Source organism: Polypterus senegalus, chromosome 7, assembly GCF_016835505.1.
Source record: "Polypterus senegalus isolate Bchr_013 chromosome 7, ASM1683550v1, whole genome shotgun sequence".
Classification (NCBI taxonomy): Eukaryota; Metazoa; Chordata; class Cladistia; order Polypteriformes; family Polypteridae; genus Polypterus; species Polypterus senegalus.
The window spans coordinates 31060320-31073719 of record NC_053160.1 but is presented as its reverse complement, the minus strand read 5'-3'; the positions used below and the strand labels follow the sequence as shown (position 1 = coordinate 31073719).

Genomic DNA, 13400 nt, shown 5'->3' with positions numbered 1-13400 from the left:
ATACCACACTGTGACTTCACAGTAAACTGGGCAAGAAAATTACTGTGATGTAGCAGTATGTTACTGTTGAATTACAATAATTAACCATTTTCAATTTACATTAATCTACTGTATTTTTACATGCTAACTGTAAAAGTAATGCAACTCAGTAGCCAGTAATTTACTGTAAATTTACAGGTGCAATAACAACATTAAATACTGTAAAGGACATTAAAACAACCTTGATCACCCATCCTATTTACCAAATTTTCCCAAATTTACATCAAGTTAAGTTCTGAAGGTCTCTAAAGTCCCCTTGTCCATCTCACTACTTGTTCACTTGTTCCTTGCATTTGTGGTTTTCTGTATGATGTTTGTACAAAATGTTTCCATCAGTGTCCCTGTAGTCAGGATTAGACTTTTATCAGTCACTTTACAACACATATAATCTTTAAATTATTGAAAATTAATAAAGTTAAACAAAAATAAAAACAAAAACACATTACTGTATGTGTTTTGCATATTTATTCAGCAGTGTTTCTTCAAACGTTAAATGCACAGAATACCTCAAGTATACACTTTTAAATTCAATAAAAGTCTTAACAGGCAGTTCAACTTTTTTTTTTTTTAAATTGCACAAACAAAATTATCTAAACCTCACATACAGTAAGTATATGTACAAGAAACAAAAACACATTTTTACTGTACTGTATATCAAATATCCTCTGTAGTAAACAACTTGCACATACTGTACCTCAGTGCCCGCAGTTATTATTGGCTGTCTAGTAGTCAACAGTGTATTATTTGTAAATATGTGCTACTTTTTCCAGATATGCAGACATCTGAAAGGGTCAAGTGAAAAGCAATCAATAATTCTGAAAGCATTTCCCTTTTAAAAGGTATATTTTAAGAAATTAAATTAAAGATATAAACTCCAGTGTTTAACATTTAAACGATAATGTTAAAAAGCAAAATGTAATTATAAAGCAGTGTAACATTTTTAAAGACAGCAAGATAGAAATTAAACTGAGGCAAAACAGGGGATTAAAACACTTTAAATCAATTTGAATTATTAGGAGTCCTTTCTGAAAATGTCTACATTGACATCCATTCAAAATCAATTAGTTTCCTCAAAAGTGTGCAGACTTGTTGGTTGATGTGTCCGTGTTTCTTTTTTGATTTTGAGCCCGACTCTGGGTTAATACCCAAAAAAAACCTGTAAACAAAATATAGAAGCTATTAGTTTTATTTGAGCTATTTCACACTGTTTTTCAAAAGACATTAAGTGCTGTTCCTTTCTACAGAATACTGATGCCTAACACTCCTCCTAAGTAGGAAAGCCAAACACAATTTCTCTGCCATTTTAACAATGTTGTGGTGATTTACTAGTCTCACTATTACCCTTGCTAGTGTTATCTACAATGTCAGTGTGTTAGTTTACCTTTGGATAAACTCCAATGTGGATGAGGCATCTTCAGGATACTGCAAGTTAAAGTTGTAATAACTTGCAAAGATTGTAGCAATACCATTGACAAAATCATGATGTGGTCCCATGACCACTTGTCCTTCAATTGACAACATCCAGGCTTTAGGCTTCATCATGTCATCTGAAATAAAAAAGATATTCATCACGTACTTATGCAAAGAAGTGGAATTCTTAATGAACAACAGTGTGAAAGGAATGGGTCGCTAACACAGGGTCTTAGATTACAACTATTAAAGGTCTGCACGCTGTTCTTCTGGTCTTTGCAAAGTAAAGAGCAGCTGCACAGACCTTCAAAACATATATGAGAAGGTAATACAGGTTTACATACTACTAAAGTTGCTGACACTATAAGCTACATGTGTTGTTAACATTACCTTGTATAATCAAGCGGGGTGTGCTTGGTAGCATCATTGTCCTCTGAACATCAGCACCTGTGGCACATGTCTGTAAAATACAGTAATACATAACTTTAAAATATGCTGGATATATGTACAGTACAGTGTGTACTGTATATCCCTTACTGAAGAGTAAAATGATGGCAGAAGAAAATCCCTTGACCCCAGTGATTCACAATTCTACAGTAGATTTAGCAAGGTGTGTATTTTACTAAAATTCAGTAGTCAGAGAACTGTGTGTCTACATGGGAGATTAAGAGTGTATGAATACAAGTATGAAGGTTAATATACTGTATTGTCTACCCGAGTTCCAGCATTGGCACCTACCTTTTTTACTCTTAGTCAGGTTGAGTTGAGCCATCATATTCATCTTATTGTTTCTATCAAACTAGTTCTTCATATAGAATACTGAACATTTACTGCTATATAAAAAATCAAGCACATCCAGCACTCCTCAAGATACCATATTAATTTTCTAAAATTTCAAGGCATTAATTTTTAGAAAAATATAAAAAATAAATTCAACTCTAAAGCATTTTCAATGCCAGTTGGGTTCCTGGTCTATTGTAAGCAAAACTCAGTTTTCTATCTGTAAAACAATTACTTACATCTGCTTGAAGTAGGATTGCATCCTTGGGCTCCTTAAAGTATGCCATCAGGAGGAGAAGGACACATGCAGCCTTAACTGAAACCTCTGGTTCAAACTTAGACAGCACATCCTGAATTCCTGAATGATGGCTTAGTTCCTGGCAGAACTTTATAATTGTACTGCCTTTATTGTCCAGTGCCTCTTGCAGCTTGCTGAGGATAGATATGTCTGTTAGAAGCCTAAAGTGGGAGTAAAGACATCTTTGAGAGAAAAGGAAAGGCCATTCCTTCTGAACTTGTGCAATGTGTGGTGCAGGCACTCCATTAAGGTATCGGCGCTGGTGGATATAGGTCTTCTCCATAAGAGGTTCAGCTTTCTCTGCTCCACTCATCCCTAACTCGGAGAATATTTTAAGTAGCTGCATTTTCATGTCATCTAATGATGCCTCCGTTTCTCCAGCTGGCAGTTCTACAGGACACCACCTCACACATCCATACTGATCTACAGGGCCTCTTGCCTCCCCTGCTGCATTAGTGTGGGACCTTCTCTCTCTCGTCGCCTTGCAAGAGTATTTGTTCTGTTTTTATATTCCACTCTTGTTTTAATTTGCTGAAGAAGAGAGTGGCAGCCCTCTCCAACCATGTCTCCTTTTTTTCCAACATCCGCAAAACTTTTTGGGTGTTCCCTTACAATTCCTCGGACTACGCTGTGACACATTGCTCTAGTTGGGTTAAGATCATGTTCAAGCATCTGATCTACCACTGCTTTCACCATATCTTTTCTGTCTCCTGGTGATGGTCTTGTTTGATTTGCCACTGCTTTTTGAATTGCTGCTGGCATCCTATTCCAATTGACTTTGAACTCTGCATACCATGGCCTGCCAGGATGTGGGGACGAAGAAACAGAGGAGTTTGAACTGCTTGAGGAGTTAGAAGATAGGATGAGTGGAGTGCTCATGGGGCTTGATGAGAGGGATGAAGAGGCAGCAGCATCCAGTTCACTTTGAACTGTTACAAGTCCTAGAGATGATAGCAAAAAAGATCAATGGAAAAAAAACAAAAAAGCAGCACACTAAATTAATTTATGATAAATTACATTCTTCCTGTTCAATATATTATATTGGTAGCCACTGAAAAGAAACAGAATGAAGGACACTAGTAAGAGAAAGACATGATTTTTCAGGTCAATGAGTTCGCCCTTCAATAATCTTTGAACTTCAGTGTTAATTGTTCAGCTTACCAATGGCAGTTATCAAAATATATATTTACCTTCATTTTTAATGCTGTTTAACAGTTTGCGACACTGGATTGGCCTAATGTGTTTCTCCAGATCCTTCTCTTGTACAAAAGCAAGGTCTTCTCTGCTTTCCACACCAAGCTCTTCTAACCGTTCAAGAAGAGATGTTAAGGATTCATTTGAGAGGCTTGGCAAAATAGATAGCACCACTTCCCTTATGTCTTGACTCATTTTCTAAAAGAGAGTTGGGAGCAGACAGTCAAATATCAACCAATTAATTCATAAAACCCTTGATTATTTGTTTATTATCAGTAATGCGTTATTTGCTACAATTGTATCTCTGTATGATTTTATGTTTTATTCAGGCACTAGTGAGTACTCCAAGAAGTGAAAGCATTCACAAACTACAGACTATCCCTATCTCAGTTTGATTTCAATTGAATTAGAAAATTTAACTCTTCATTTATAGGTAAATGTGCTGGAATCTTCAAAGGCAATTTCTGAATCATATCCTTCTATAATACTTTCACCACAATACAAAGATGTTATTTAAAAGACATATATATACAAAGTCCTATATACATATATGTGTTCTTTAAAAGAACCTCACAGACTCTTCCTACTCCATTATTTATCTATCCTTTCTACTTACACAATTTCTAAAAAAGAATGATGAAGAACAATTAGCAGTAGGTCACACACATTATAAGCCGGAAGTGGGTAGTAGTCAAGCAAATCATCTTGCTTTATACAAACATAATCCTTTTGGACTACTCCTAATTTACAATAGACACCTATATCTCTCAACTTCACAAAGGTATGCTTCTCTGTAACAAAGTATGCAGAATCGTGGACAGTAAGGACCAGAATAATCTTCCCAACATAAAGTTCTTCATCTCTACTTCCAAGCAAAACAAACATTCCTTTCCTGTATGCTGTGCCTTTCACAGTCACTTCATTGCCTGCCACTGTAGACTGTGACTCAAAATTATAACTGGCAACAGATTCTCTGATTTTGTCATTATAATCATTCACAAAAACTGTGTACCCCTGTGTACCTGTACAACTGAGGGAACAGGCTGCCTGCACTCAAGTAAGCCTGAAGAAGCTGATGTCTTTCTGCCAGTGTTTTGCACAGATTTTTAAAGTTGTGTAGCTTTCTGGCACATGTTTTGAAAAATGAGTGCTTACTTTCAAACCTTAATGTCCAAAGGCGAATAAGTGGACCAAAGTGGAGTATAAGTTCAGGATAATGGCACATATAATGATGCTTAGGCCTTAAAGGGTGATTAGGGAAAAGCTTTTTCCTACTGTGTAGATATTCTTCAATTATGACTTTGAGATATGCTACTTGGCCTGCTGCAATAGCTGGTGCACAGACAAGCTCCACTACCTCTCTTAGTTGTAAAAGGAGTTGCCATACCTCGTTTTCACAGGGATCTTGAATTCTGTCACCTATCAAGAGAGGTAACAATCTAAGAAAACACCAATTTTGAACTGCATGTCCATTTAGTCGTTCACTACCAGGGAAACATCTGCAGGTTTGTCATTGCCATCATTTCCTGATATTTGAATTGGTTCTTACATCTGTTTAATTGCAAGTAAGTGAAGTGCTTCTCATGTATTAAATGACCAACAAACAAAGCGAGGTCATACGACACAATACCTTCAAACAAGTCATGGGCTAGACACGGTGGGAGCCCAGGCTGGCAAACATGGAAATAAGAAAGTTGGTTAAAAGGAGAGTCACACTTGATACCTGATACAGCAGGGTCTAAACCCTGAACATGACATTTATATGACTGTATTGTCCTCACAGCACCACACAAGTATGGTTCTTTAATAAATTTTGCTTTATCTATTTCACAGTAGCGGCAAAAACGATCAGCCCGACTGAAGTTTTCCAGAAAACCTCCAATACAATGGGATCCCAAGTTGTCTCCTGAAATGGCAATCAGAGTGCCTTTTACAAATCTGCCATCACTTATCAAAATCCCTCTCTCTTCTAGAAATTTGAGGTCCTTGATCAAAGATTCAAAAATTTTGGTCACTCCAAAGTATTTTAAGTTCTGCTCCCTACATAAGAGAACAAGTTGCATGTGAGCTGTAGTGGATCTATTATGTGGCAAAATTTCAGCCAGGGTTAAGTATACAGCTAAAACTTTATGTTTTTTTCTCCCTGAACCAAGTGGGTTTACAACCTCAAAGGCATCCTGATATAAAATCAAACCAATAGAAGAAGGTTCTATTTTCAATAGTGGATTACTTCGAACTCCCTCTCCATCTCCAACATCCTTATAGACATTTTCAGTGGATGCTTGAGAATGTGCTAAGGCATACTGTTCTCTTACAGACTCGCTTTTGAACAATGCAAGTAAAGTCTCTTGTATTGGTACATACTGGGCAAAGCATTCTTTGCCATTTTCATCAGTGCCGAGAAACAAGGGTACGGGCTCAACATAGTTAAAATTCTTTTTAAATACAGTCTTTCTCTTTTGTTCTGTACTTAGAAGTTCCTTGTTATACATCTTAAGGAGATCCCCTGTTCATTTCATCAATTATGTCACTTATAGTGGCCTCTGGAATTCCAAGTGCCTTCAATTTCTCAATCAGAATCTTAAGTAAATGTGAAAGTCCAATGTCATGGGCATTTTGAAAGTCCTCAATGATTGTCTGTATGGTACTTGCTGGTAACAATACCTTAGCTTGTAATTTCAGATAAAGAAGTGTAATGTTTTGTAAAAACAAAGTTTCATCCACAGCCAGTGGCCTTTCTGGTTCACAATCATCCTCATCAAAAATATTTGAATCTGTCTGACTAGGAACACCAAAGGGATCCATGGGAACAGATGTATCTAGAATTGAATCATCTAGGTCCTCTGAGCCTCTATGTTTCCTTGAAATATGCGAGGCTAAACTTGACTTAACTGTAAAAATGCTCTCACAACCTCTGAATGGGCATTTGATTTTCAGTCCTTGTTTTATGTGTGATTTTAAATGCTTTATGAAAGAGGTCAAAGCGTCACACTTAACTTCACATGACTGAACCACACAGTTTAGAGGTGTAATGAACTGCCTGTAGTGCCGCAGAGTAGGAACTGCTTCCTTATGGTCTCTATATATGTGTGTTTTCAGAACACTGGCTTTGCGGTACATCCGAGAACACGTAGGCACACCACACTGATAATGATAATTGGGAGTGTTACTGTGCAGCTTTGTGTGTTGAATAAACTGAGTAACATTACTACAGATATACTGGCACTTACTAAATTTACAATGGAACATTGTGAATTGATAGGCAAATTTATTTAATGGCTAATAGAGTCAAAAATACCTTGCTAAGACTGCCTTTTCTAACACAGACCAGCTAACAATAACTAAAAAATGTGGAAAATGCAATATGGTTTGGATCCCAAAGGGAAATGTTAACACACACACAAAAAAAACTACACTATGTATCTACAAAAAAAAGTTAAACCAGTAAGAATCCATTAAAATACCATTTGAAGTCAAATTTCTATCAACCGTGCTTAAATCAATACATTTGCTTCCATGTATTACTTTTGCCTGTGGAGTTTACCATAAATTAATTTATTTATATTTATATATATATATTTATGCTATTCCTGAGCTAACATCTTTAATCACAGTTGAAAACAAAAGCACATAAACTTAATCAAAATGCACAAATTAAAACTGTTTAAAAATACATGAACTAAAACTACATGAAAAAGCTGACATTGAAACAATATGAAAACGCATTCCTGAAGCTATAAGATAAGACACGAGTTAAAAAAATGCACAAAATGAAACGGTTTGAAAATGCTAGAACTTAAATTTTATGAAAGAAATCACTAATTACAGCTGTAAACATTAATATATATTGAAAGGCATGATTTAAAGTAGATTGAGAAATGCACAAACTGAAATTAAACGAAACTGCACGTACTCAAACAATGTGAGAAAGTACAAACTGAAAGCGCGCAGTATGTAAGTTTTCTAATACACTCCGTGGTAAAGTCTTAAAATGACTGCATAACTTCCTCTCTAACAATACAAAACAGAAATTATTATAATGATAATGGAGAAAGGCAATGAATGTTAAGTTAATTACCGTTTGTATAAGTAACAAGCACACTACAACGCCATTTTATTACTTTCTTCCACTCTCTGAGCATGTAATATCCCACAGTGCAACGGGGTCTTCTCCAAATACAATTTTACAGTAATTTGCTGTCTTTTGACAGACGACAGCGTATCTTACTGTGATTACAACAAAAATTCTGAATACAGTATTTTATTGTGAAAACTTACAGTTAACACCTGTGAAATCCTGGCAATTTTTTACAGTGTACAGTATCAAAAACTGCACTAAGATCCAAAAGTACAAGCACGGGACACTCCCCCGCGTCAGCAGCCATCAGAAGGTCATTAGCCACCTTAACAAGTGCCGTTTCTATGGAACATTGTTTAATTTAAAAAAAGACGAAAAGATGTGCATGATGTCCACCTTCAATATCACAACACTGTGGAAACTCCATAAAAAAAGAAACACAAAACTGAAAAGATAAAGGATAAATGAACATCCTGTATTGGCGTCTCTCCCTCTCTACCTGTGCACAATTCTTTTCGTGTCAGAAAGCAAGGACCAAGGCTAGGTTACATCACACACTAGTTTATCAGTCCTGAATGCTGTCAACTTCTCGAAAAGAACACAGAATGTTTCATCTAGAAAACACAGAGCTGTGAGCTCTGCACCTGAACTAAGTGGGATAAAGGCTCTTATTTATTATTAGAACACATAAAACAATTAGTCTACCTCTTGTAATTCTTGAATTTCGCCATTTTCTCAGTCAAACAATGGATTCTATGCTGCTCTAATGATGCTGCTTTGCTGTTCCAGACGGCCCACATGAATATCCAATTTGATCTTTTGTAAGAGCAATGCATCATGTGCTTGTGAGATAATACTTCCTACTAATTTGTTTGCACTGCTTTTTCATTGTTATGTTCAGTGGCATTTTGAAAAATGTTTTACATTACATTTATACTTGTTTTTTCTTTTGTTTGTCTATGTAATAACATGAAATTGATCGTTCGGAAATGTAATACATGTTTAAAAGCCATTCGTGATTTAAAAATTGCATTAAATTTGGTGACTGGGCCTTGAGACTTGTGCTTGTCGTGACCTTAGATCTGCACTGCATGTCTTCGGATGTGAACTGGGACTCACTTGCTGCTTATCCGTCCAACTCTGCTTTATCTCACGTGGAGATAATGGCGACGTCTTGCCATGTGACAATATTGACCCTACAAATTTATGAATCCTAGCATGTACAGCTCACAGCAGATCAAATTCCTGCACCCACATATTGTTGCTCACACCAGGCAGATTGTGATTTGGTAATTACCTTCCTTTGAAAGTCTTTGGGATGTTGACAGTTGCTACTTGTTTTAGTCGCATCTTACTAACATGCTGGATGTCTATGAGGAATCAGCAAAAGAATACGATCAGAACGTTGCATATGATATCATTTATCTTGGCTTTCAGAAAGCATTTTATCACGTACTACGTGAGAGGTTGTTTATCAAACTACATGCATTTTTATTACTCTTTAATTTAATATTGTTTTTTGTATCAGTATACTGCTGCTGGATTATGTGAATTTCCTCTTGGGATTAATAAAGTATCTATCTATCTATCTATCTATCTATCTATCTATCTATCATATAGTGCCTGTCTATCTATCTATTTATCATATAGTGCCTTTCATATCTATCTATCTACCTATCTATCTATCATATAGTGCCTTTCATACCTATCTATGTATCTATCTATCTATCGTATAGTGCCTGTCTATCTATCTATCTATCTATCTATCTATCTATCTATCTATCATATAGTGCCTGTCTATCTATCTGTCTATCTATCATATAGTGCCTGTCTATCTATCTATCTATCTATCTATCTATCATATAGTGCCTGTCTATCTATCTATCTATCTAAAAGATGTGGCAGTTCAGGGCGTAGTGTGTAGATGGGTGCAGAATTGGCTCAAACTCTTGAAGCAGAGGGTTAAGGTGTGAAGAAGCTGGGTGACACTAAGAGTGGTGTCCCTCAGACAAGAGCTCAAGAAGAACACGGGGACACAGTTAGAAACTTGTTAAAGGTAAATTTCGCACAAACATTAGGAAGTATTTCTTCACACACAAAACCACAGACACATGGAATAAGTTACCAAGTATTGTGGCAGAGAGTAGGATGTTAGGGACCTTCAAAACTCGACTTGATGTTATTTTGGGGGATTTAGGTTGAAAGGACTGGCAAGCTCTGTTGGGCTGAATGGCCTGTTCTTGTTTAAATTTTTATAAAAGAAACAAATGCATGCATATATGGGAAGGATATCCATATCATAGATGAATAAGTTGAGATAAAACTCAAAGACACTGATCCATACTAAAAAAGAACCATCCAACACTTGGCAAATATGTGCTGAGACAGAGAATTGGTAAGTATAAGATAAAATACAGAAAATCCAAGATGTAGATCGTGTTCTAAATGGCCACCCGCGTCCCCCACAGCCTTTTTAACTCTTCACAGGCTGCAGTAATGCCAAGCAGTCAGACTTAATGGTGCCGCTTATTATAGTCACTTGTAACATCCACAGTATGCCATGAGGTAAGCTCAGGTTTCAGGATATACTTTAGCTTGCTTGAGCAAAAAAAAAAAAAAAAAAAAGACCAGCACACCAAAATATCAGTAAGAAAGAAAGAGATAGAAAAAAAAAGGCAGAACAAAACAGCAAGAGGATACACAAGTGAAGCTGACTAAACGATAATGGTCTTCTAACACAAGCAAATTTACAAACATTATCTGGCAGTCCTGAACATAATGTCAAAAGTGATTCATAAAAGCCTACGCATAAATCCAAAATTGAATACTGGAGACCCACTATGGCTCTTGTCTGACTTGAGCCTCCACGCAGCCTGCCATGGTAATTAGATGATACGTCTCAATCCATTCAGCACTAATGGACATTTTACAGTCAGGATTTGGCCTCACAGAATAATTGAGTAGTACTACGTTTAATGGACGCTTGCTCTCCCTTTCCGCCAATATTTACTGGAATTTGGTCCCATCCCACCACCCATTAGCATCATATCCTTGATTTCACAGTTCAGTGATTACAGATGGTACCTGATAGGCATAATATTCATAATTATCATGTCAAAAAATATTTGCCAGATCAATAGCATGTCTGAGCATCAATGAATGGCATTAAGGGTTCTCAATTTGTTTCAAACCAAAATTCCAGCATTAACTTAATATTTGAAGCTTGCCGGCTCTGCATCAAAAGCCACAGAAAAGCCACAGAACTAGTCTTTCCAGACTAAAGCAACTTCATTTTTATTTGTACAACATATTGGTTTAGTTAACAATGTAGGATCATATAAGCTTTGCATCCCTTCTGTCAATTCATCAAAATTCATACAGCAAGCTTTTTACATTGTAAAGTATTATCTTGGTGTACTCACTGTAAGTAAATATTAAAAATCAAACACTTAATAAGTTTTTTTATGGCAATTTGTACATTTTTCATTTCAGTTGTTCAATCCTCTATCTCGTTTCTTAGTTTGACTTGTGACAAAATGATGAATGATAAACAGTTCTGAATGAAAAATTTTTAAAACATACCCAAAAGTTAAATATTTGAGAATTGAAGGAACAATTAATCATTTGAAACGCTCAACCTGTGGACCATAGAACTTGACTTGATTTGACTTAGTATCATAAAAGAGAGGGAGGCACGGTGGCGCAGTGGGTAGCGCTGCTGCCTTGCAGTTAGGAGACCTGGGTTTGCTTCCCGGGTCCTCCCTGCGTGGAGTCTGCATGTTCTCCCCGTGTCTGCGTGGGTTTCCTCCCACAGTCCAAAGACATGCATTGGCGATTCTAAATTGTCCCTGGTGTGTGTGTGTGTGTGTGTGTGTGTGTGTGCCCTGTGGTGGGCTGACACCCTGCCTGGGGTTTGTTTCCTGCCTTGCGCTCTGTGTTGTCTGGGAATGGCTCCTGTGACCCTGTAATTAGGATATAGCAGGTTGGATAATGGATGGGTGGATAATAAAAGAGATCAGTAATTATTTGTGTACATTAGCAGTATAGTGTGATAATTCCATCATCAGACCGTGCGTTTTCAGATTGCAACAGTTTTTGGATTCTTAATAAATCAATAAGGTGCATGGTATATCAAATGGAAACACCATCAAGGGTGAAGTGTCATTGGCATCAAAATAAAATGATTTTGGCTCTCAGCTGTATGATGAGACAAAGGACAGAGATAAAGAGCTGGACACCCTCCAGGCGATTCCTGTATATTTTAGCAAACGAAAAGAAAAAATCACAAGAAATAAGTGAGACGTCTTTCAAGATGCCAGTCATCAGTTAGACTGACTCAAGTTGCCGGGCAGGGCATACCAGAAGTGACAACACTGTTGCTGCCAGTCATCTGATCTGCAAGGAAAAGAACAGGGGAAGCATCAGACAGCAGCACCAGCCCTCAACGTGGGGTGGAAGTACCATTAGATAAGTCCTCAAGGTGTCTCCCATGCACATGCGTGTGACACAGCATATGGATTGTTTTCAAACTATCTCAGACTGTCCAAATGGTGTGTCAGAACACCCCCACTAAAGTTATCCCTACAGGGCCACAGCTTGGCAGGCAGGGGTTGAATTTAGTGCTCTACAACAGCATAAAAGATTACCAGTGATGCTGCCATTTTATTACAGAGTCTCAAATCCTAGCACCAAATATTGCTTAGAGAAAGCAAGTAGTTGAAGGGAATTTCTTTTCAATGCAAACTTATATTTGAGTTCCAGAAACATTTATTTGCAGCAGAAAAACAACAACAAGTGTGTGGATATTTTGCTTCTTATTGAGAAACTCTTTAGAATGGGAAAAACTCTGTTTATGAGATTAATCACCTTTAAAAAGATATTCAATGTTTGTTGCTCCCAAAAGGAAAACTGTTGCAACACAAGGCTGAATTTAAAATGGAAATACATTAACGAGAGGGACATATAATACATTTCAGAACTCTTTTAGCTGGAATGACAACGGTTTCATTTCAGCATCTCTCAAAAGAGCTGCAGATGATATGACCGGCCATTTGTGGGGGACGTTGTAGAGTAAGTTACTCATCTGGATTTAGAATTATGTATTAGAATATCAGAAAGAAAAAGAGTCTTTGTATTTGTTTTAAAATCCAAAAGAGAAGGTAAATAACATGAAACACCCCATTCACTGGGCAAGTCCGTGATAAGCGTAAGAAAGCAGGGGAACACAATGCAAAAGCGGCTTATAGTTTTACAGTGGAAGGGCAGGACATTTAAGAACATGTGCCCTAAACTGCAGAGAAACTGATAAAGCGTGCAAGGGGTCTGTGGTGGTGCAAAATCGGAAATCTTTCAGGGCGGATGTCGACTTTTGTCAAAAGGAGGAGTTGACGATGGTAATCGACTGTAAACTGTGACCAAACCAACCGTTATGTTTTAGTTGGACTCTCTCTGCTAGACGGAAAGTTAGGTTCATTGGTTTGACCGAGTTTGTGTGGCTCAGGCTCATTGGTTGCAGGTGTGTGCAGCTGCATAGCTGTGTGGTCCCGGAGTGGGTAAAGAGGAAATGGGTAACTGCCAATCAGTTAAGTCGGGTACTTCCTT

At 37.2% G+C, this 13400-nt stretch overlaps 1 pseudogene; it reads right to left on the bottom strand.

The window, feature by feature from the left end:
- Positions 1–767: 767 nt before the first annotated feature.
- On the bottom strand, positions 768–7902 carry LOC120532438 (annotated as a pseudogene).
- Between the last annotated feature and the right edge of the window lie 5498 nt (positions 7903–13400).